The sequence below is a fragment of the Loxodonta africana genome, chromosome 17 (assembly GCF_030014295.1).
Source record: "Loxodonta africana isolate mLoxAfr1 chromosome 17, mLoxAfr1.hap2, whole genome shotgun sequence".
NCBI classification, from domain to species: Eukaryota; Metazoa; Chordata; class Mammalia; order Proboscidea; family Elephantidae; genus Loxodonta; species Loxodonta africana.
In genome coordinates, this window is record NC_087358.1 from 8,193,849 (window position 1) to 8,220,166 (window position 26,318).

A 26,318-nucleotide genomic window follows, 5' to 3' on the forward strand; every position below is an offset into this window, starting at 1 on the left:
AGAGTCACTGGGTGGGTTCTAACCGCCAATCTTTTGGTTAGCAGCTGAGGGCTTAGCTATTGTGCCATCAGAGCTCCTTATGTCTTGGGTAGCATAAAAAAAAAAAGCATCAAGGAAGGCATAATATCCTGAGTAAGGATGGTACGACCTCTGTCAGAGGGAGCTTGACTACTGTCTTCACATATGACAAGGAGTTCACCTGCCAAGAGGTACTTGACCTACTTAGAGTTACTCCAAAAACCCAAACAAGGGTTGAGGGGTAAGAGTTACAGGGAGTCGCATTTCGTTTCAGCAAACAGAAGAATTTTCTAACAAGATATTATAGTATTTCTGCTATGGGGTAGTGATTGTCCAGTCAATAGAGGTGGCCAAGCTAGAAACCACTGGTCAGGGATCCGATAGAAGGTAGAAATGAATGTGTCAGAGCTGTGCCACATAATCTCTCAGATTCCTTCCAGTTTGGGATTTCCTTAAAATTTTCTTCTTATGGTCTTTGTCAGTCAGTGGGTGGATCTCAAAGAGGAGAAGCTATCAGCATCTTGCGTAGTGGGGGAGTTCCTCAGTGATTTCTGATGTGTCTCCCGCAGGTCTGGTACCTGGGCACCCAGAGGAACCAAGAAGCAGTTGGAGTAGCTGGCAGTGGGAAGTAAAGAGTTAAAAGACCAAAGCTTTGCTCTTTCCAGCAGCACCAGAGGCAGCCAATCCCTTTGATCCTGCCTCTTAATTGCAGCCTAGTTGCAACAGGGGACTTTAAAGAAAAGAAATGGGGAAACTCTAGAGATAGGATTTGTTTTGTTTCCTGAGGGCTGCCAGGAAGCTGATACTTTAGGGTTCAAATAAGGGGTTTCCTAACAGGGCAAATAAATAGTCCCTGCCACCATGTTTGGAGTCATTTGTGAAGAGAGCCCCAGATTCACTGTGCCATTTAGTAGGGACGCCAGACAGAACCTTGAAGACCTGAACTGAACATGGGAAAAGAGACCACTGTCTAGCTCAGGAGCAAGGCAGAGCTAGAGAGAAAGAGTGCAGAGAGAGATCATCTGTAGGCAGACAGCAGAAATCCTGGAGCAGTGAGAGAGAACAACGAGATGCCTCTGTGGAAGACAAGAGTGACCTGCATAAAAGACCAAGCACTGCAAAGGTGGGGCAAGCAGACGAAGAGACAGCAATTTCTAAGTATTCTCAGAGAGGGTAACAAAGCCGCCATGACACAAAGCATCTCACTTTTACACAGACCTCATAATTTACAGTGAACTTTCACATCTGTTATCTATTTAAGGCAACTACAAATTGAGATCCACCAAGGTCTTTAAAAGGAGCCCTGGTGGCACAGGCGTTAAGCATTCAGCTGCTAAGCAAAAGGTTGGCGGTTTGAAACCACCAGCCACTCCGCGGGAGAAAGATGTGGCATGGCGACCTGGTTCCATAAAGATTACAGCCTTGGAAACGCTATAGGGCAGCTCTACCGTGTCACATCAGGTCGCTGTGAGCCTGAGTTGACTCAAAGGCACCCAACAACAACTACAAGACCTTTAAGCTTCTCCAGCATGCACATTCTCCCTCCCTCTCTCTCTCACACACACACACACACAGAGAGAGAGAGAGAAGAAGATTCAGGAGTAAAGGCCAACTGGTCACAACAAATAAAAGTGGCAAGCTCTAGCCATCCCTGGCAAAGTACCAAGCCCCTGTGTGAGGTGACACTCCTGGTCAGAACTAAACTCCTGCCTGCACAGTATGCCTGTAATGGTTTGCTTAGGTTGAATTTAACTAGTGAATTCTGCTAACTGCAAGTGCAAATATGAAAGAAGCTTTACTAAAGCAAACGTCCTTGTGTTACAAACCCCGCCCCCTCCAGGAGACACTCTTGGCAAATGCCTGGGGTTTTGGAGACCATCAAGTTGGGTCTCTCTCCTGCTCTGTTACTTACTAGTATGTGACCTTGGCAGGTAACGTGCCACTAAGTGGTTAGTTTCTTTGACTCACTGGTAAAAAGGTTTAGCTGACACATCACGGGATTGGCAACCACTGTCACAAAACCGTTTGTGTATTAACTGTTTAATGAGAAACTATTTGCTCTGTAAACTTCCACCTAAATCACAATAAAAATAATAATAATTCAAAGAAATAACAACAACAACAAAAAGGTTTAGCTGAGTTGATGCACATAAAGCTCCCAGCAGAGTGTCTGGCATGTAGTAGGCACTCAATAAACTCAATAAACATTTGTCTGATTCCATTCCTCAACAGTTATTGGTAAATTAAAATACATAAAAACGCCAACCATCTGGACTGAATGGGTATCCCGGAAAGGAAGAATTTCCTCTAAATGCATTTATTTAGACTCCTGGCTCTAAAAGAAGGAGATTCATGTGTGACACACACAACAGTGACACACATGAGGGGAGGATGGGCTGACATGCACTCAGTTTCACTTTATAACGAGATACATTGTCGTTGTTGTGATTAGGGGCTGTTCAGTCAGTTCGTACTCATTGAGACCCTACACACAACAGAACAAAACACTGCCCTGTCCTGTGCCATCCTCGTTGCTATGTTTGAGCCCGTTGTTGCAGCCACCGTGTCAATCCATCTCATGATATCCTTCTCCTGACGACACGTCCAAAGTCTGTGAGATGAAGGCTCGCCATACTCTTTTATAAAGAGCATTCTGCCTGTATTTCTTGCAAGGCAGATTTGTTCATTCTTCCGGCAGTCCACGGTACATTCAATATTCTTCGCCAACGCCATAATTCAAAGGCGTCAATTCTTCTTCAGTATTTTTTTATACCTTATTTATTGTCCAGCTTTCACATGCATATGAGGCAATGGAAAACACCATGGATTGGGTCAGACGCACCTTAGTCCTCAAAGTAACACCTTTGCTTTTCAACATTAAAGAGGTCTTTTGCAACAGATTTGCCTAATGCAATACGTTGTTTGATTTCTTGACTGTCTCTGCCATGGGCATTGATTGCGGATCCACGGAAAATGAAATCCTTCACAACTTCAATATTTTCTGTTTACCATGATGTTGCTTATTGGTTCAGTTGTGAGAAATTTTGTTTTATGTTGAGGCGTAATCCACACTGAAGGCTAAATAGTCTTTGATATTCATCAGTAAGTGCTTCAAGTCCTTGTCCTTTTCAGCAAGCAAGGTTGTGTGACCTGCATATCACAAGTTGTTCATGAGTCTTCCACCAATCCTGATGCTGTGTTCTTCAAATAGTCCAGCTTTTCAGATTATTTGCTCAGCGTACGAATTGAATAGGTGTGTGAAAGGATACAACCCTGATGCACAACTTTCCTGATTTAAACCATGCAGTACCCCTCGTTCTCTGAATGACTGCCTCTTTGTCTATGTACAAGTTCTATGTAGGCACAATAAAGTGATCTGGAATTCCCATTCTTCACAATGTTATCTGTGATTTGTTATGATTCACAGAGTCGAATGCCTTTGCATAGTCAGTAAACCACAGGTAAACATCTTTCTGGTATTCTCTGCTTTCAGCCAGGATCCACCTGACATCAGAACGATATCCCTAACTCCACATCCTATTCTAAATCCAGCTTGGATATCTGGCCGTTCCCTGTTGATGTACTGCTGCAACTGTTTTTGAATTATCTTCAGCAAAATTTTACTTGCATGTGATATTATTGAGATCATTCGATAATTTCCGCATCCTGTTGTATCACCTTTCTTTGGAATAGGCACAAATACGGGTCTCTTCCAGCTGATCGGCCAGTAGCTGCCTTCCAAATTTCTTGGCTTAGATGAGTGAGCGCTTCCAGAGCTGTATCCAAAAAACCAAACCCATTGCCGTGAAGTCAATTCCAACTCATAGTAACCTTATAGGTCTGGGTAGAACTGCCCTATAGGGTCTCCAAGGCTGTAAATCTTTATAGAAGCAGACTGCCACATCTTTCTCCCCTGGAGCAGCTGGTGGGTTCGAACTGCCTACTTTTGGTTAGCTGCCGAGCACTTCACCACTGCACCACCAGGGCTCCTAGAAGACTGTCTGGGTGCCCACAAATGGGCCAGGGCATTTCACTCAATCTACATCTTTAGACAGTTAACTCTTCTAATAATGTCTTCATTTATAGTGCAAGACTGTAAAACTAGCACTTTTAAACATATGCAATTTTAGTTGCATTTAACGCTTCCTGTATGTTCTTATTCTTTGGAGAGACTAAGGAGAAAACGGCATTATCTGCATCCTAAGGGAAACAATGAGTTTGTCATAGTTCCCTGAACTAATTCACATAGGGTGTGAGAGCTGAAGTAGGCACCTCAGACTCCCAGGGTCCAGTTCTGACCACTGTTTAGGAAAAAGGAATTGAAAGCTAATTGGAACACATATAATTCCTAAGGAAAAAATGTACCTCCGGAGCAGACATGTAAACACACTAGTCTTCCCTGAAGGTTATAACCAAATCCTCTGGGGAACAGGTGGGAGTCTGTGTCCACAGAAAAGATAGGGAGATGGTCTCAGGGATAAGGAGACAGTCCAGAGATAAGCTGTCTGCAGCCACAGAGCTGGGAAAACGTCTTTGAAACTGCTTATGTCCCAGAAGATTTGGTGGAAGGCTGGTGGGATAAGTCAGTTCAGTTTCAGGCCCACTCTGAGCCTGGGCAGCCTGGAAAGGCCGACTGTGGCTAAGGAGGTAGCTCCTGACCTCCAGCCCTATACAGTGTTCTCTGAAGACCATCCCAGTGATTTGCTGTCATTTACAGCTACGTTAGCAAAGCATCCACTGTGTTCTAGAGCTTCTCCACGTGAAGTATGGTCCATGGGCCAACATCCTCATCATCTGGGGGCTTGTTAGACATGCAGAATCTCAGGCTCCACCCCAGACCTCCTGAATCAAAACACGCATTTTTAATAAGATCCCCAGGTGATCCGCTTTGTACATGAATACCTGAGAAGTGCCGTTCTAGTTCACTCTCTTCGAGCATCTGGTTAAAGAGGATCAACGATTTGCATAATTTGCGTATTTGCTTATCTTGAAATTATATTTTTCTCAGAGTAATGTTCATGTCTAGGTTCAAACGAGGCCTGCTCGATCCAGGATGAAATGAACACCCAGGGCTTTGGGAACAGGATGACCAGGGACCCCTGACATCTCCAAACACTCTGGAATTACTGTCTGAATCAACAACAGCCAAAAATGTACATTTTGATATAGAGATTCAGAAGTCTTGATAATGGTTGGTTTTAAATGCTTTCTTTTGGTTACTAATGAAAATTGATCTTTCAAAAAGTCAACTTTATATACAAAAAGCACAACTATGTAAGTTCCCTTATCCATCCAATATTCTGTGCCTCTAAATATGACACTGAACCAATATTTGCCTCCAAGAAGACCAATGCATGAACACTCAAGCCAGAGGAAGTAAGCTGTGGACAGTAAGATAAGGCAGTGCAGGAAGTTACCTTGTTTACCAGTGCCATGGAGACTGGAGATGGAGTTTAAAAGAGTTCTGGGGACTCTATTTTTTTTCCTTTTGCCATTTTATCTTAGTCATCTGCCTGTTTCTATCTATACTGCTTTCTTCCACAAGGCCATGGACATTAACGGCTTCAACTATGGCTCTAACACAGTTTGTCTCAAGCCTACATTTTCAGCCTTGTGTCTAGGCTGTTCTCCATTCCCATGTTTTCAAATGTATGTCTACAGAATATCTCCACTTGGATGTCCCATCATCAGCTAAAAGCACCATTGTCAAAAGTAAAAACTCAACCTCACTCCCAGCAACTGGTCCCATTGCCAACTATTCCCATTTCTGTCAGGGTACCCTAGATAGCTGTCCGGCTAGAAGCCTTATGTCATTTGGTTCTTTAAAGCTCTTACTGGCCTCTATTATGTCTCCTTCAATATGCTTTATGGATTTGCCCTTTCTCCTCCACCCCCACACTACAGTGCTAATCCTAGTTCTTCCCACATCATGCCTGGAGTATTGCAAAAGTCTTCTGGCCGCTGGCATCACTTCCTACAAATTTTCTAAACTCTAACCATATCCTCCACGTAAGTCACAACTGGATCCTCATAGAGCATGAAACCTGATGTTACATATGACGAAATTAAACAGCTCCACATGGCGTTTAGAATCTTCCATATTTTGACTCTAGCCACTTCATCTATTTTTCCCTCTGCTCCTCAACACTTAATCTCTATTGTTCAAAGTCCCCTCACTGGTCCCTACACCACATTATGGTACACAGAGTGTCCCTCTTTCCTGAGATGCCCTTCTGTATTTTTGACCAGTGGCTTCTGAAAACTTTTTTGCTCATGTACCCCATCAGAAAAATATTTTTGAGCAGGTACAGCCATCATATGAATAGTTGCTTTACAAATGTTATGCTTGCATTACAATGCTAATATGTTAAATATGCTATCAAGCACACACAAAAACTGACACTGTAGAAGAATGAGCTAAATCATATATAAGATTATATAAGATGTAAGTGCAAAAATTTCCTTTCCTCGCCTAGCAGATAATGTCGCCCTGGGCCTGGGTTGGACCCATCCCATTTTAGAAACACAGATTTAGACAAATACATCCGTTCAGACGCAGAGGAAGTAGCTCTTCCTTCACTAAGAATTAGCCACAACTTCGGCCCCAACAGAGCTCTTGCATCCTGACCTCCCAGAGCATTTAAAATTACAAGTAGTCAATCATTTATGTAATATATGCTTCACCAATACATTTTAGCTAATTAATTGAAGTTTGCATCTAGGATGCCTGAAATTCATAGATTTTTTAAATAATTCAATACCATAATTAAAAACATTGGTATCTTCCCAAAATTGCTTGGGTTGGGCTCTACTCAACTCTGTGGCCTCCAATAAACAAAAACTCCAAGTCAGACTGAAGTTTAATTTCATTTAAAGCCCACTTGACTTATGCACAGATTCCCACGGGTTTGAGGACTAGCTCTTCCACTTTTTGGCTAATAAGATTTTAGCACATTGCTTTATCTCATTCAAGACCAGTTGTTGCTTTATAAAAGGATGATGGAAATGGGCATTTTTGTAAGCATTAAGAGAGATGTTAAACATAAAAACTGAAATGAATATACACTTAAGATCTCACCATTAATTACACCTGGTATTTATGTATTTTAATGCAAACACGTAAGGTGCACACATTCTGAGATTTAAAAAATAAAATAATTGACCTCCCGCTTCCACCTTGAACAATTTTTTCTCTTCCAGCAAATTAATTATTTCTATGTTCCGAATTTTAATCTGCTGAGTTGAAAACATAATGCTGCCCTCCTGCAGAGTTTGGGAGTCTGGTGGGTGTAAGTTTCAATAATGGCTCTGCCACGTACTGGCTGTGGGATCATAGGAGTGCTACTGAACCTTTCAGAGACTCTCCTATTGGCAAAATGAGAATACCATTAACTTCGTGGAGCTATTATAAGGTTCAGATCACGGGAGATACACTTATAAAGCACCTAGTTCATAACACATGCTCCTAAAATACTAATTTCCTTCTCCTCTTTCAGTAGGCTTAAGAGAACTGGCAATGAGGCACTCTCATGGGCAAATGGAATACTTTGAATTTTGATTCCATTGTTGACTTTGGTTTTTCCTGGGCCTGCAGACCATTTGCAACCATTAATGGATAGTATGCTCTGGAAGCACCTCACTGCCATCAACAACCAAGGTCACCTTGTTATCGTGTGATTGAGTTAGGACACGAAACTAGCATCTGGCTTTGTCCATTAATGCCTTCTAAGCAGTCAGAGCTGCGAAAGGGAAGCAAGCCAATCAATGTCTCTCTCTTCAATTGTAAAGTTGTCCATTCTATTGTTTGTTAAAAAAAAATTCTACTGCATTTTTTATTGTGGTATACACACACACACATATATAAAACTCACTGCCACTGAGTCGATTCCAACTCATAGCAACCCTATAGGACAGAGTAGAACTGCCCCATAGGGTTTCCAAAGAGCAGGTGGTGGATTCGAACTGTTGACCTTTTGGTTTGCAGCTGAGCTCTTAACCACTGTGCCACCAGGGCTCTCTCTCTATACTGATGGCACAGTATACGTATGTATATATGTGTATATATATATGTCATTTCAACATTTTTTACGTGTATAATTCAGTGACACGATTACATTCATCATGTTGTACAACCCTGACTATTATCCATGTCCAAATTTTTCCATCACCCTTAACAGAAGCTCAGGCCCCCCTAAGCAATGACTCCCTTTTCCTCCCTCCTCCCACCCCTGGTAAGCACTAATAAACTTTAGTCTTTCTGCATTTGCCTGTTCTAGCTACTTCATAGAAGCGGGGTGATACAATAGCTGTTCTTTTGTGACTGACTTATTTCACTCAGCATAACGTTAGCATGGTCCATCCACGTTGTAGTGTGTTATCAGGACTTTATTTCTCTTTATGGTGAGTAACGTTCCATTGCACATATTATAAAAGAAGAAACATGTAAAACTCATAACCTAACTTCACAGCTTGAAGAACTTGGGGCAAAAAAAAAAAGAAAAGATCCCCCTCTTCTCTTGGTCTGCCTCAGCGTCTGGGCTGCCCTTAGGTCTCACATTTAGGATGAATGCAGACACTGTCCAGAGAGCCTTTGGGGACAGAAGATGGTGACTTGGGTACATGCACCAGGTACACGTTTATGTTTTTTCCTTTTCTTCAAAGTTCAAGTCATTAACCACTAAAAAATAATAAATAAATGAACAGAAAATTTTTTTAAAAATCCAGCTTACAACCTATCTCCTCCAGGAGCTTCACCTAAGGTACCATTCGAGAGAGTGGCCTAATTCTAGGCTCCCAGCTTTCACTCTCTATTTGAACTGTTAATTGAGATGGTGTCTGTGGAAGCCCTTTGTAAAGCTCGAGGAGTTATACATATGCTAATTGTCCTTCTGAAGTTGTCTGTGTGCTTAACCACTCTTACCTTGTCTGTAACTGCTTCCCAGCTACTTGGATGCAAATTGCTCAGGACAAGGACCATCAGCATTTTGGGTGTTTCTTCCATCTTCCTTATCCCACTGAGGGGGTTCACTATCCCAAAAGCTCTGCTGCAGTAACCAGCTTGCAGTAGATGCCCCTAAATCTTGGCACCTGCTATCTGTCTGCCAAGAGCACGCCTGAAAAGAATCTTTTAAGCCTGGCTACACCCTCAGTCCCTTCTCCCAGCTCTTCCCCCAAACCGAGTCCTTACCTCACAGCTTATCTGTACACAGAGAACACACACTCATGTTAGCGTAAGAAAACAAAACAAACACAGCGTTTTTTAAAAAGGGAAATATATATATTTAAAGTAAATCTGCTTTTAAGAGGAAAAAACGGGGGAAAGTATAATCCTCCAGAGTCGGGAATCAGGTTTCCTCGCTGGAAACGCAAGGCTGAGGCCATCACATCAGGGGCTTCAGCGGGCACCCTGCGGCTCAGACGTGGGAGAGGGGCTGAGGTTTCCTGCTGCAGGCTCAAGTTTAAGGCTGTTTAGGTGACGTGCCCGTGCTCCCCACGTAGGGCCTGAAACTGGGCTTGCCGTGACTGGATGGTTGCTCTCGGTAGCCTCATATTTTGGATTTTTCATAGTACTCCCTTACGTCTACTGTGTCTTAGATCTTTGTGTTGTTTAAATAGCATTTATGCTGATAAATGTCACGGAGGTGAAGGAATATGTCCACGGACATATCCAAACCTCAAAAGCTCCTTCTTTTGTTCTCCACCCCCACACACACCCCTAAACTGTCTCAAACCTAAATCGAAAATCTGAGGTTAACAATATTAAATGCGTATTATACAATAAAGTGATTATTAAGGCCTTTGAAAATTATCATTTTGCTTCATTTATTTTTGTCCTTTATTCCGCACACACACAAAGTCAGGTATTAGGTAACTGCATTGGTGAACTGACCAAATAGCAAAAGCCAGGAACCCAGGAGGTGTTTAATAAACACTTGTTGACTGATTGATGGACTACACTGACCTGGGATCCTTTAGACAATACCTTCTTTGTCAGAACACTAAGGTAAATTGCTGTGCCCACTTATCACCAAGCGTTTCTGCCATATTGAAAGGTGCAGGCCAGGCCAAAACTTGTCCACCAGCCCCCCAGCTCAGGTTCACAAACCACCCCGGGGGGTGGGGAGAGGACTGGCCTCTGCTAACAATGTGGTGCACTTGGAGGCACAGGCCGGGTGCAGGCCCAGCCACCACGCCACCTCTGACTCCTGACTGTCAATGCTAACACTGCAGCCACGGACAGTTTGTACAATTAAAGCACACACACACACACACACACACAAAACTCTGAGCTGATTAAAAACTTGGAGAAAAACTCATATTTGTAACCAAGGTACAAATCCCACCTAAGACTTCCCTGCCTCTTTCTGAGCGAAGTCAATGCTTGCAATATCTAATTCCCCACTCCACAAGCAGTGGGCATCCCTGCCCACCTGGTTCCACTGACTGTCCCAGGGAGAGCCCAGGCTTCCTCTCTCCTTGCTAGGCCTTTAGGCTGGGCCTCGGGCAGACTTCGTGAAAGGGGCTGAGCTCCTCTCCCCCATTCTGCCAGGTTCCCGGGGTACTGTGCTCAACTGGCCTGCCTTCTGACTACAGCTTTCTCCTAACTTTCTGTTCCTTGCTGACTCCAGTGCTTTATATGCCCTAGCTTTCTATGCACACCCCCCTTCCACTGCCCCCACCCCCGCTTCCTAGGGTTGCCAGGTTTCTCTGCCTGATGCGACAGTGTTAACTGCTTCTTACCCAGCCAGCTGCCACAGGCACCTGTGCCTGGAGATACTCAAGGCCTCAAACTCTGTTCACATCCGGCAAGCCCAGCAGCTAAACTGTTTTCATTACTCAGAATCCTTTATCCCTTGCAATCTTACCAGCCTGCTTCCATGTTGATAGTACGTTTTGTCATTTTGGAAAATCTAAACACATCAGTATGCTTTCCTTCCCGTTTTCTCAGGTTACTAGAGGAAGGTGCTGGAGAAAGGAAGGGGAAAGGCGCACAAGATTGTTCTGAGCCTGTTCAGTCTAGCACAGGGACTCCTTTTAAGCTCAGTATCTAAATCTCCCAGTCCTTGCTTGGAACCTCCAGTACCTGATCTTGAATGTCTGTGGGGCTCCCTAAGCGCGGGACTGGCTGGTAGCCATGTGATATTGATTTGTTTTCACCATAGCAACAGAAAATTAAAACAACTAGCAGAGAGAAGACAGGCGGTTAATCAGTAAAGCTACATAACCAGTGTATTTCACCAGCTTTTTTTTTTTCTTCTTCTTCTTTCCTTTTGTTTTCGCTCTGACTCACGCCACTTTCACAAATTTAACACAGAAGTTAAAGGAAAATAGCTCTAAATGCTTTGGGCGCCACCAGGGCCGTGTCGGGAATAGTCTGGTTTGCACAGCTCCTAGTGTATCAGACTAGACAGATGGAAAAAATGCCAACGACACCGCTCTGATTACCTTGGAAATTGTATTTGTTGGTCTAAGTATAAATGCCCCCAGAAAATTCACACAAGCACGAAGTAGCACGAAGGGTTTTGTACAGATGACTATATATCTTAATACCCTAAGGTATTTGCCTACAGCTTCATTAATACCAAGGTTTTATCCCTTTGTACTTAAAATAGTTCATTGTGCCATCAGACAAACAACTCTTTTTTTTTTTTGCACAAGGTCAAGTTCTCTCCAAATGCTAGCATTATGAAGGAAAGCGGAGTAACTAGTACTCAATTCTCTTAACAGTCAGAAAATTGAGGTAGCACTTGTCCAAGACTACACCAGTAGTTAGGAAGAAGACACAAACTGGCACTAGCACTTCCCCGAACTCCAGTCTGTTCTCAAAATTCCTTCCTCAAAGGCTGCTTATTACAAACTAACCTTCGCCCCGATCTCTAGGACCAAGGTTGCCACCTGTGACACCGTATTAACAGCCCCGCAATACAGTACATCCCTTCCTTCCGCCCATCTGGACCAGAAGATGGTGGTGGTGGCAACAGCTGCTTTTTACCAAAAAACAGCTGTTTCCACCCTCGCAACCAGCCATGAACTTGGTGGCATAACCTGTGTCCTAAATAATGGCCCTGGTGGAACTGGGAGTGGCACCAAGAGGACTGGTGCCCAGGGAAGATGGGCCAGAGAGAAGCCCCGTTTTCCGCTCCCCGCCCCCCTCCACTGTTTGCCAGCCCAGCCACAACCCTGCAGAAAACCTGTGTTGACCTGCCTGATGGGACCCAGGTATGAGAAGACAGCCTATGAATGCTAGAGGATCAGTTTAGGGTTTAAAAAGGAAAAGGTTAAAATAGGAAGACATAACTCAAGATCTGCCAACTGGGAGTCAGAATGCTCCTGGCCAGGACAGAAAGAAATATTTCTCTCCATGAGCCTGAATAATGGAGCACACAGCAGAAATAGTTGGGGGATGACGTCAGAAGTTCTGGGCTAGTGTCCTGCACTTCTCCTTGAAAGTAAAAACAGTGGGTCTAGAAGAATCTACGTGGCATCGCCCTTATTTAAATGAGTACTCAGTCTGCTCCTCACAAAACAGGCAGGCTAGCTAAAGAAACTTCGTCTTATTTGAAGATTATAAGAATTCCCCACCCTCTTTTTTACTTTATTGCCCCCAACACACACATATTGCCAAATTAACAAATATCTTCCCACCTAACCTTCATCTTTTAAAGTGACAGTAACGTTTCCCGAAGAACACTGACCATCATCGTTGTCAGGCAAGTCGGATTTTTTTTTTCCTTTGCTCCAGTGCTTTCTAACTATTCTAAAAATGTTACACATTTATTGTAAACACATGCTCCCAAGGCCTAACAAAAAAGCACAGTCTCCTCATGCCTGGCAGAAATTTAAAACGGAAAAGGGCAGAAAGAATTCTTTAACAAATATATCCTTTCCTTCTCCCGGGCCAAGTGTGTTAAAAATAAATCTTCTCCATCATTTCTCACTGCTGGTTCTCGGCAAGAAAGTTGATCTGGTTCGGCACAGTGAAAACACAGCCTTAAAAGCTAGCCTGCCCTCATTAAATTATTCTGCTGGCTGTGTGTTCTCATTAAAAATGCATAAAGATCAGATAATTGCAGTAAGCATTATTAACCCAGCTTTACTTTTGAATATAATGGTTCCACTTTTAAGCTGGAAACAAAGACATGCCAGAAAAAGAAATGTAAACATTGAACTACAGTATCGAAAACTTGCCAGAAAGCTACCTCTTGCTAGGTTGTTAAAAACGTGCTTTTGAAACTCAATTGAAGCCGCAGCATTGTAAACCCAGGGAGGTCCTTAATTTCTAATAAATATACATTTATATCTATAGAGAGAGAGAGAGAGAGGTTTTTTTTTTTTTTTTGGCCAAACATTCAGCTGATGATTATTTTCTATGAAGTTTATTTTTTCTTAATTCCAGGTCCGTTTCTAAATATTAAGAGCATTGTAAACTTTATGTATTTGGGAACTAATTATGGCAGCATGAATATTTTCTGTAACAGGAAAAGAAGGATGCTCCCTATAATTCAAATGATTCTTTAAAAATAATAAATAGATCTATTATTTGAATAAGAACTCAAGTCTATGCCTCGCCCCAAACAGGCGGCTTAGATTCAAGCTTTGCCATTTCTTTTTTCTCAAATCAAAATGTTACGTAAAACTCCGGGGTCTCCCGCAAGTACTACATTTGAATTAGTGGAATCCGGTCTCCCTGGCTTCCCTGAGCAACACACACGGAATGCAGCACACTGCAGCAAACTCTTTAAACATTAAAAAAAAAGGGGGGGGGGGTGATTCTCCTACCTTGTTTAGGTCTGTCTGTCCTTCCTATTTACAGTAACCCCAGGAACATCGGGCAGAATCAAGTGGCCAAGGCTTCTCACTGCTTGAGGAAGAAGGAATGTCCGTGTAAATAGTTCTCATTCCCTGGTTCTTGTACTCGGAGAGCCGTCTGCCGGGTCTGGAAAACCTTGCCTTCAGATGATGAAGCAAAGACAGTCTAAACTCTGTTGCTGTAAAGCTGCAGCCCTCCTTCCGACAAATCCCTCCCAGCGGCGGCCAGCCAATCCCCAGCCAGGTCGTCAGCCCTACTCGTCTGAAACTGGCCCTCATAGGATGACTGACACAGCAACACAGCGCTTGCAGTGTGTGAAAACAGTGCATCCATACTGATGAAAACGGAATTTCCCTCTCAGAAGAAAGCAATCACAGCACCAAGACACAGTGGCATATAATTGGCAGAGCAGAGAGAGGGGTGGCTCAAGAAAACACCCTTGAAGACAGCCAGCCCAGAGCTTGTGGCTGCATGCTAAATATTTCTGAAAATACAAACTCTGCAGATTCAAAAGAAATCAAGGTTACCCATCCACCTGAAGTCAGCATCCCATTTGACAAAGCTTTTTTTTTTTCTTTTAAGGAAAAAGAATTCAGTGTCTGCCATGAAAATGAATACCTTACAAAACATTTATATATGATTTTCTCTATCTAGGGAGAACGTGTTAGCCCAAGTGAGTGTTTGAAATCAAAACCTGCTTATCTCTCTAGAACACATAGTTTCACTGTACAACATCTGTTATTGCAATGGTCAATTACTGTAGCCCACATATCTTTCATCTAAGTTTTTAGACTGCTGGAGACTGCAATTAGGGAACGCTGAACAATAAAATTGATAACTATACATTACCCTTTTATGCTCTTGGCATGCACCTAGGAGAAGGATTAGGTGTGCCCCAACTGTCTTAGATGCCATTTGATAAATACTGTGCATTGGCCCACATTGTCATTAATGAAGAAATTATCACAGTGAGCTCTTCACTGCTGAATATACATGGGGCATGGTCCAGGGGGCACCATCAGATGCCACTCCACAAAGAATACTCCAGGAAGTGCTGAGGTCCTGCAAGATACAGCAGGAAAAGAGAAATAGAAAGGTTACTAAGGGTTATTATTTTTTTCCAGCCAACAGTGTTTCCTCATGCTCTTAAAAAAAAAAACAACAAAAAAATCCCATATGGCTATTGGAAAACACAAAGCACATACATTTTCCTTCAACTAAACACAAAATTTTGAGGAAAATAAATTTAAAAGTGTGATGATTACATGACTAGACCAAGGCAGGAACAAAGCCCCTATTCAGCTGAAAGGTTGAACCCAAAGCCCTGTGGTTTAAAAGCAAGTGTTCAGTGCCATCTGTAATGAAGTAGCAGTTGGGTAAAATGGAGTAGCTTCTCATTTGGCCAATTGTGTTTTAAGAATACAGTGTTTCATGACTGGTAGGCTATTTTCTTCAGTAGAATCCCATATTTTATTTCCCTCAATTTTTATGATATTCTTTTTCATCCCCTGTAAATCATCAAAACTTGCAGGCTTTTGTCTAATTTTTCTGGGAATTTGAATGAGCTCTGTGTCAAACAGGTAGAAAATTATTTTAAAGTATTAATGTGCTTAACGGATTAATGTTATATATAATATAACTATGTTTGCTGTTGCTAAGTGCCTTTGAGTCATTTTCAACTCATACTGACTGCATGTTACAGAGTTGAACTGCCCCGTAGAGTTTCCTAGGCTGAAATCTTACGGAAGCTAGGTGAGTTCCAACTGTCAAACTTTGGTTAGCAGCCGTGTGCTTAACATGTAAATGGAGAGTCACAGTCTGTGTTTCTCCTCTTCCAGGTTTCCTTCTGGTTCTGACTTTAAAGCTTCCATTCCCTTCCTCTCAGTCCTGAAACATTAGTCATCTTTGACTCATTCCTCATTTTCATCCAATGAAACTAATTTAGGTCTGGTTGATTCTTCCTCCCAGCTAGTCCAGATCTCTGCCCTGTTACCTGGATAATTTCCAGGCTAACAACTTGGCCTCTGAGACTCGGTTCTCCCCAGCTTCAAGCTCCCTGTGGCCAGACAGGTTTTCCTAAGTCATGTAAAGTCACGTTCCTTTCCTACTCGAAGCCTTCTCTCTATACAATCTGAACTGCAGACTTACAAAGGCCTTCAAAATCTAGCCTCTCCCTTTCTACTCAGCTTTTTTTCTCCATTGTTTTCCTAAATGAATTTCTGAGGAAGACAATCCCATTTAAGCCTCCAGGACCTAGCTCCTGCATTCCGTCCCTAGACCTTACTCCCAAGGCCTTTACTCAACAAAATCTTACCCAACCTTTAGATCTCAGCTCACCTACCATGTCTTCTGCTATATCTTCCTGTCCACACCATCTTCTTTGATTTTCTCCTTTGAAATCATCCTACACTGGTCATCGTATCAGGCCATTGAACTCTGAACAATGTAGTCTTGTATAGCTAGCTTGCCTGAGTTGATCTTCTCATTCCATAAGGCAAGGTTTCTGTAGTACATTAATTAAGGTAATGTACATAAAGTATCTTTATATACAATGACTAGCCCATGATAAATGCTTACCACATGATGACACTTTTTATTGTTTTAGGGGCCCTGGTGGCGCAGTGGTTAAGAGCTTGGCTGCTAAACAAAAGGTCAGCAGTTCGAATCCGTCAGTGCTCCTCAGAAACCCTATGCAGCTGTTCTACTCTGTCTATAGGGTCGCTATGAGTCGGAATCGACTCAAAGGCATCAGGTTTGGTTTTGGTTTTATTCTTATTGTTATTTTACATGGTTCACCAGGTATAGCAAGGTGCCATGCACGAACTTGTTGAATTCATGACTTCTATCTCAGGAATTGATATCATTATCCATCCAATTGCACAAGCCAAACACCTGGCAGTCATTCTTGACACACACCGCAGCCTGCTCCGTAAGAAATGCATTGTCAAAGTCGGTCAAGTTTGGCACTTAAGTATTTAGAAATGTTTCACTTTGCTCCACCTCTACCAACACAGCGTTGTCGAAGCTACCAGTGTTTTTCACCATGACTATTGAAATAACCTTGTAACTGGTCTCCAGCATTATTCTTGACCTCTTCAATCCTTTCTTCATATTTCGGACAGAATAAGATTTCCAAACCAGAAATATAATTGTTCCACACGCCTTTGCAAAACCTTTAAATGTCTTTGTGTTGCTCTTGGGTTTTCATGGCCTTCATATCCCTGTACAATCGAGCCCCTGCCTACCCTTTAGGCTCATCAGAGGTCATTTCTTCAGAGAATACTTCCCTGACCATCAAGATGAGTTCCCTGACCATCAAGATGAGTTATTATTTTCTCTCATAACACTGTATTTTACAGCAGTGCTTCTCAAACTTTAATGTGCTTTCAAATCACCCACGGATCTTGTTAAAAGACAGATACCATCCCAGTAGTCCTTGGGTGACTCCTAAGATTCTGCATTTCTAAGAAGCTCCCAGGTGATGCTGATTCTGCTGGTTGAGACATTGACCACACTTTGAGCAGTGAGATTTTAGACATGTTGTTTTCACTTTACAGCACTTATTGCAGGGTGTGGCTATGTATTCATTTGGTTAATAATTTACTTAAAGTCTATTTTCCCAGCTCGTTTGTCAGCTTTAGCAGTCACTATTCTATCCCCAGCATCCACTCCTGTGCCTGGCACATAGGAGGAGATGATCAATACGTATATGCTGAAGGAACGGGTTGATCAACACAATGTCTTGCAGATCCAAGCTGGATTTTTCTCCTCCTGCTCTCCTTCATCCTTCTTTTTCTTCATTGGTGTTTTCTTTTTTGTAACTTAATGAAATTCCCTTGAAATTCTGGAACGAAGTGTTATTATTCATTGAAGTCAATACGCTAAAGTGAAAGGAGAATAGTTGATAAACTAAACACAGAACAAGTACCAAGAAGATGATCTACTATGTCCAAATAATGGAAGTGGACAGAAGAATTAAAAGACAAGACCTTTAAATTTGCCTAATAGAAGTTGTCTGTCTTCTTCTATATGTTGATGAATTCCAGGCCTATAACTCCATCCTTTTCTCTGGACAGCTAGGCCCAAATCTTCACTTGAATATACCATGAATCACTCATTTTCAACCTGTCCCAAACTAAAATATTTTTCCGCTCTACTGAAATCCATTTCTATTATATTTCCCATCCCAGGGAATAGAACTACCACGTCTGATGCCTCCCGCTGTCTTGCCACCAACATCCAACAACCCCCAAGTTCTGTGAACTCTACCTGCTATCTCTTGAATTCATTCACTTTTCCCTATTTACACGGCTGTGTCCCTAATTCAAACCCCCATCATCTTTTACCTATCCTTGCCTCTCTGCCTCCAATCTTGCCCTTCAACATCCATGCACCACACTGTGGCGAAATCAATCTTCTTAAAACTCTGATAAAGCATCATAGCAATTATCACAGTTTTTTTTTTTTTATTGTAAATATGTTTTACTTGTCTATGTTCCTCATTAGTCTCTGCAAGAGAAAAAAGCATGTGTTTCTTATTCGTCAATTTATACTCAGGATTCAGAACATGGAGTGGTTTAATGGCATATGCTTATGAAATAGTTACTGAATTGTTAAATGGATAAATAACCTTGAAAATAGCACTAGTAATAAAGTGGCAAAGACAGATACAGGGCTCAAGCCAAAAAAAAAAAAAAACTTTATAGTGAGGACATGGAGACAATAAATGTAGCCTACGTATTTTTCGAAAATTAGACTAGAGAAGAGAAAGGAGAAACTGTATGAAAGCAAAGAGATAAGGTTGTTACGACGTCATCTCCTTTGTTGGGTATACCAAAGGGAGCAAGTTTACAGGAAAGAGAAAAATTAATCTTTGCTGACGTTGAAAATGGAGGCATTTCCATAAAAACTAGATCTTCCTTCAAATGCTCGTAGAACACAGCGAAGTGTTGACTTTCCAGAAGAGGCGTCTAGAAGGGAGGAGAAGGCTGTTTACAGAAGAGAAAAACGAGACAGAAAGGCGAGATGCAGATGGGCTTGTGCGTGACAACTCAATCTTTGGGCTAATTTCTCAACCAGAATAATATTTTTAGCTTATACTTCTCCACTTAGTCTTTTAGTATATACTGCTTTATTTTCCTTTAGCTGTTTTATGTGTAAACCAGACCGTAAGCCCCTCAAAAGCAGAAATCATGCATTACATCTGTTTGTATCCTCCACGACACCCAACGTGCAGCAGTGCTGAATAGATGTTAGTTGATTGATTTTATTTAGGATCCTAGAGAAAACTAACATACTTCAGAAGAGATTAGAAATTTTGTTTGCTGTGTTTTTATGTGTAGGTTGTTGAAAATGCAGCAGGGCATACAAAATCGGCTTTATTCTTGTCTTGTCAGAAAAAAAAAAGTCATACTATTTTCTACTGAATTGATCACAGGAAAAGTCAGCTGGTTCCTAAATTTTCACCAATAGGTCTAGGAGCAGAAGTCTCTGGGGAAAATTAGGACTTACAATTACTGCGTTAGGATAATAGAGTGAGATAAATTACATAAGGCATGCAAATGAATAATACTCGAGAAACCCTTAGCACAGAACATGGCACATAGTAAGTGCTCAATGCACCTAAGCTCTACTATCAACGCCTACTGCTATTTTCATCAGCAGCGTTATCACTATCGTTAGACCCCAGAAGTCCAGGGAGCTTTCACTGAAGAGTGATTTCTGTATGCCAGAACGTGCTAATGGACTAAGGCAGAGATTCCCAAACTTTCTTGGTTCATGGCACTCTTGGTGTTGAGTGCTTTTTTCTCACAGTGCTCCCAGGCCAAAAGAAACACTTAATTGTTACATTTATTAAGTAGTTAGGCCCAAACAACTTAATAAGTATTTGTGTTTTTAACATGTTACTTGTTGTTGTTGTTAGGTGCTGTCAAGTCGGCTCCAACTCATAGTGACCCTGTGTGCAATGGAACAAAACACTGCTCAGTCCTGTACCACCCTCTCAGTCATTCTTTGTTTGAGCCCATTGGTGCAGCCACTGTATCAAATAGTTACAACTTAGTAGCTGTTTCAAAAGTCAATACGAAACATTTGAAAGACCAAATATTTTTGTTTCATGCTTAAATAACCCCATTTAGTTATTAATAGATTGTGAGTGCCTATTGGCTCTGTGTGCAATTCTCAACACTTGAGATCAGATCAGAAGCACTACTTTCATTTCCTGGTCCACAGTGATTTTTGTGCAGCATGTAGATGCCACGTATTGCTAGGTTTCCCTCAAAAATATCAACTATGCCACAGCACCCCTGTGAGTCCATCGCAGTACCACAGGGTCCTCAAAGCACAGTTTGGGAACCACTGGACTAAGGCGAGGATCCCAACAGGTTGGTCAAAGTTAATGGTTTTATTGCTTTCTTCTGGTATGGCAGTTACATCAGGCTGATATTATGCCTCCTATCCTGAGGCCCAAGGGCACCTGACACTGTAGACAGAAGATCAGGTCAGAGGTTACTGGACATGCCTAGTCCAGAAGCCGAGGTCATTTGAACTTAAAGGCCTGGGAGGTGTGGGTGAAGCGTACGGTCCTCCAGAATTTCAGATGCTTGTGAGCCAGAGAGAGAAGAACATGACAAGGTAAGGAAAATACTGCATCTACCAGCTATTCATGGGAAAGGGAACTTTCCTGTGACCATTCACCTTTCAAAATGGTGAATTCTGAAAATAAATAAATAGAAAAGAGGAAGGAGTAATGAGTCTTTTTCCTATCATTCCTCTTTGTTAAGACCACACTTATATTTTTCAAGGAGCCCTAGTGGCATAGTAGTTAAGAGTCTGGCTGCTAACCAAAAGGTTGGCAGTTCAAATTGACCAGCTGCTCCTTGGAAAGCCTATGGAGCAGCTCTACTGTGTCCTATAGGGTCACTATGAGTCAGAATCGACTCTACAACAAGGGATGATATTCCCCAACTCATCCCCTGTATTTTCCTAGGCTGGTTGGGGGATCACCACACATCCCTCAGAGTCATTTCACTCCTCATTTTGTTGTGCTCACTATAATTTGACCCTCCATTTGTAAATTATGAGTATTATTGGACCCCCATCTCCACCTCCTTTATTGAAGTGGTACTTCCCACAAAGATGAGAACCTTCCAAATCTGAAATACTGGCGGTGGCTGCTATGAACTCCCTCCTGATGATTATTTGAAAGATATTTGTTCATCTATAATCCCTCTGCCCATCTTCTGACTGAGGGACCAAGCTGGATAGGGGTCCAGTAGCAACTGGATGGAAGAAAACTCACTCACTTGATCTACTTTCCCTTTTCTTTCCATAGAATCTACCACCTTTTGGCATAATATATAATCTACTTGACGTTTAGTATTTGTTTTCTGTTTCTTCCACTAGAACATGTGTATCCCAAGGGCAGAAATCTTCTTCTGTTTTGTTCATTGATATATTCCAAGTGCCTATTACAGTGCCTAGCACATAGGACATAAAAAACAAACAAACAAACTTGTTAAATGAGCAAATAAAACGTGAACGGACCAAAATATAGCACAGGATGAGTGGCAACTCATGTCTGAGACACAATGCCAAGCATCAGACCTGGAGTAGCACTTCCTAAGGGACTTCCAAGGCCGGTACCAGGAGACTTATTAAAGCCAAGTATTTGAAAACCAGAGAAGAGTCAAAACTTCTGTCCAGGAGTGCAATTTTGGTGTCACGAGACAGCGCACGCTATTGCAGAGTTGGGGTTTTAGGGTTCCTTGGTGTCTGATGAGCAGGCCACTTCCGCAGAAATGGTATCCACTGGTAGGGGAATAACCTCTTTTAAAGAAGGGTCAGAAGTGGGTGAATTCGAGAAAGAAAACCTCGGTGAGATAATTAACGAGTCTCTGTGAGAGTGGGGACATGTGGATACGTTGACTAGATAAGACACTGGTGACAATTAAGAGGTTGTCATCGTAGAGCCAGAGTTAGGAAGTAGAGGTGGGAAAGTGGCAGAGCATGGCATGCACGCCGTTGCAGCTCGGATTATAAGCTTGCATTAAAAAAGAAATAAATACATGCACTTGATTTTGATTTACTGCAATATTTTGCTCCCTGATGAAGGTCTTTTCTCTCCTTTCATTCCAGCCTCCATCTCTTTTTGTTTCTTCCAGCATTGTCACCTTACCTAGATCTACTTTTTGACCCACCTGACAAGAATTTATCAAATACTTGCTATATATTGGTCCAACGTGAGGCGTTCAAGATATAAAAATGAACGAGACACAGACTTGACCCCAAGGAGCTATACAGTGATTTTCAACAGTGAGATTTGGGGACAGTAATCTCACAATGTTTCTGAAGAAAATGAACCACGGGCAAGTGAGTTTTGTTGGGATAACAAAATTAAACATGTGTTTATCAAAGGACTTCTCAGAGCTTTTATCCTGGGAACATACCTGGTGAATCTTCAAGAGAAGGTATATAGAATGCCATATTTACAAATTTATTTTACCACAGAGCCTTTTATTAAAAACCATCTATCTAGTATGATATTCTGAAGGCTACATTATGGGAAACACTGGCTCAAATAAATCTTTTTTTTCCCCGTGTTCATTGGAACACGTTCGTATCGGCTCACCTTGTTCAACTCAACATCTTGTATTTGATACCACATCTGCTTATTTTATCAAGGGTCTCAACTTTGCCAACAACATGCATATGTGGCATCTCAATGCTACCTTCTAGTCACTTCTCAGAAGCACAGTTTCCCATGGCTATCCTGTGGCTCCAGGCTTTCATGACCGGACTAGCTCTACACTGCTCTTCTCCACAGTGAAACCTTGGGGACTCTTTGCCCAGGTTTCTCTGGCCAGCAGAGGGCCCCTAGTGGTCATGTACTGACTTTTGGGCATAACTACCCTTCCAAATCTTAACTCTGTCTAAATTCTGTGTTTCAATGAAAACATCAATTTCTGAGAAATGTGTTCCTCATCTTTTTCCTCCGCCACACGCTACTCCTGACAAATGCTGCTGGGGAGCTCTCATTGTGTGATAGAGATTATTTATTAAACATTTACAGAGTGATTACTATGTGTGGAGCAAAACACTATGAAATAGTTTCTATTTTTATCTTAATCTTACAGATGGGAAAACTGAGGCCTTGAATGATTAAGTAGCCTTTCCGGGGTCACACAGCTAGCATGGAGCTGATTTGGCCTGGGCAGGCTGGCTTCCAAGTCCATGTCCTTTGTCACTAAACCATGCTTGTTCTAAACAGAATAGAAAAGTTAAGTGGTAAATTAGAAGGGAGCCCTGGGGCACAGTGGTTAAGTGCTCAGCTGCTAATCAAAAGGTCGGTGGTCAGATTAGAAGGTAAATTATATGGTAATAAGGCATGAAGTCAAAGAAAACAAAGGAGGACATGGGAAGAGGATTATTGGGCAATCTGGAGATGGGGCGGAAGGGAATACAGTTGTCGGCCCTTAGTATCTGCTGGTTCCGGGTCCATGGATTTGACCAACCTCAGACTGAAAATATTCAAAGGAAAAAAAAGAAAAATTCCAAAAAGGAAAACTTGAATTTGCCGGGCTGAGCGCTGCCTGAATCCACCTGAATGGAGTGAAGTGCAGCACCCCCTGCTGTAGCCTCCCTCCCGCCGCCTCACAGATCCTCGGTCTCTCCAGCACTCGCTGTCTGGGCACCGTTCACCCCACGTCTCGTTCGTTCACTACTTTTGTTGTGTGCATTCTTCTTTTCTATGAAAAATAAAAGGCTCCTAAAAAGCAACGAAGTGGTCAAAGCAATCCCTCCAAGGCTAAGTATGAGGCGACTGAGGAGAGTGAGAGGAAGGAGTGTCAGGCTAGCAAAGGGTGGCTGTCTAGCTCTGGAAAGCACTCCAGCCTCCAGAACTTCGAAGATCACAGGAGAACCAGCATCACTGAGACCCAGGCTGCATCAGCATGCCCAGAAGAGCTCCAGAAACTCATCAAAGAAAAGGCTACCTTCCAGAGCAAGTCTTCAATTATGAGGAAACAGCTATTTACATAGCCCTTACATTGTATCAGCTATTTTAAGTCATCTAGAGGTGATTCAAAGTTACACCGGAAGACGTGGACAGGTTATATGCAAACACCACACCATTTTACTTAATGACTTGAGCAGGCGCAGATTTTGGTATCCGTGGAGGGTACTGGAACCAATCCACAATGGATACAAGGCACAACTGTAGTTGCAGCTTTAAATTGGGTGGCCAGGATACCCTCATTGAGTAAGTGACCTTGGGGCGATTTGTGGGAGGCGAGGGAGTGTGTCATGGGATATCTGGAGAAGCGTTCAAGCAGAAGAACTGAACTCCAGGGGGCCTCTGGAAGATGTTCATGTGGGAGAGGCTTCGGGGCTCAACTGCTCTGGCCTTCAGTTTGCCACTAAGTCCTACCCCCTATTTCTTAACAGTCTTGCTCTTCTGTGCCAATTTCTCATAGTACTAATGACATAAGCTGTTATTCAGGTGCGGACCCACCAACAGAAAAGAAATGGTGGCTTCTGGGTTGCTGTCTTCAAACACGGAATCCCCTAGTGGCCCTTTTTTGCCAACAGTCGGGAGGTTACAGACACTTCTTACCCCCTCTAGATGTTTCCCTTTTCACTAAATTAAAAATACTGCCACTTCCTTTCAGGCTGATTCATCAAACTGCCTCATTCTGATATCCATTTAGATCTCGGTATCTATTCTCACTAAATTAAAAATTTTCAAACTTACATAAAATGTTCTGAATCTTCATCCAAGAGCATGTGTTATGTTTTATAATAAAATTTTTTATCTTTATTTTAAAAATAATTTGTGCAAAGGGAAAGCATCTGGCTTTGTTTTAACTGCTCCAGAAAAGGGATCATGTCAGGGACGTATTCTTTACCAGAAATGGGCAATTATTTAGCCTTCCAGCTGGAAGAGAGAGAAAAACAGGCTCACCTTAACAGCAGCATTCTGAGGCCGATGGCATCATCTTACATCATTTTGGTCTCGTGTCACTGCGCTCTTTAAAGTCTCAAACCACAGCTTTACAGAGCTCTGCATTTACAAGGCTTCATGAAAAAGGAAGAAATAACCATATTAAATATTCACTGAGTCATCCTAATCTTGAACTCCTTTAGCAAAATAAAATGGAAATTGTTCTTTTCCTACTTACTCCAATTTTTGCTGCAGCTTTGCCTGCATCCTTGTCTTTCCCCAGGTGATGTCCACACTCTCCTTACGTGTCCACAACCTACCAGATCACAAGCCTCTCCAACCAGCCCGATGATTTACAAATGTAATTATGTTCTTTTGCAGAGCAGCCAGGTCTGGAGACTATTACTGTGAGATGACAATCACGGATTCTAGGGCTGGGAGAAGTCATACTATTTGTCTAGATTCCAGTCTCTCATAGTCAGGTGAGGAGACAGACAACAACAGGTCCCATGGCTTTTGTTAAAGACAGAAGAGATTTGAACTCACTGGAAGTTTGTGTTTCCTCAAAGTTCAGAGAGGATTCAGACAGGTTGTCAGATCTTGCATCAGGTGTTAGCTCCCCTTTACCACCCCCTCTGCTCCACCCCAGATGGTTTCCTCCATAAACAAGCAAATTCCATACACTCCAGCCAGGGCTCACAGCAGCCAGAGGCCCTTCCTGCACCAGCAATTGGACCCAGACTTCTGGACTTATAAGTTCACGTATTAGCTTTGATCTCAAAATAAATAACATTTTAAAATTTACAGTTGTATAGAGTCTTCTAAGATATTTTTGTTTATCGTTATCAAAATTTGTGTTTGTGGACAGGAAAAAGAAATTCACTCTCAATGAATAGAAAACTAGCTACACACATATTACATTTTGGCAAAATTGGGCTCTCGGCTTTGAAAACCGCAGGCCGTGCTGCTAAGACAAAGACTTCCTTTATGGGTTTTCTGCACACATTAGCCACCATGTTCCAAAAGTAATTTTAAAAGTTCTCAATTTGCAGGATCCCTGACTAGAAGCATAGATGATATTTTTAATCTTAAAGTTATTTTTAACATAATTAAGCATTTATAACTTTTATAGATACATACTTCTGAGTTACATAACACCACTGAGCTAATAATTTGGGCCGCACTTTGAAAAAAATTTCTCTTCTCAGGATTTCCCATTGAAATATAATGGGGGAAAATGAAAATTCCTTACGGTTAGAAATTACTGTCTTCTTTTTAAAGGATTCTTTAGTACTGAAAACAGCAAAACAAAACCAAACCTACTGCTGTCGATTCTGACTCATAGCGACCCTGTAGGACAGACAAGAACTGCCTCATAGAGTTTCCAGAATTCCCAGATATCTAGGAAACTGTAAATTTTACCAAATGGGTGATTAGAACATATTTTTCATAGTGAATCAAGGACTTATTTCCCTAATTAGATTGACACCCCAAAACAGATTCTGTCATTGTTCTCAAAGGAGACAAAAGTGCTGCCTAATTTATCTTTAT

At 42.0% G+C, this 26,318-nt stretch overlaps 1 protein-coding gene across 4 annotated transcripts in view; it reads right to left on the reverse strand.

Annotated features, from left to right (window-relative positions):
* The window catches only part of MBNL2 (muscleblind like splicing regulator 2), a 194,999-nt gene extending 180,942 nt beyond the window's left edge, over nt 1-14,057 (reverse strand). The window contains exon 1 of one of the 4 annotated variants that reach the window (XM_010589382.3): nt 13,798-14,055. The gene's annotated coding sequence lies outside the window, so the exon portion shown is untranslated. Of the gene's footprint in view, nt 1-13,797 lie in introns of all 4 variants that reach the window. The other 3 variants (XM_010589381.3, XM_010589384.3, XM_010589383.3) reach the window with 3 other exon arrangements.
* Between the last annotated feature and the right edge of the window lie 12,261 nt (nt 14,058-26,318).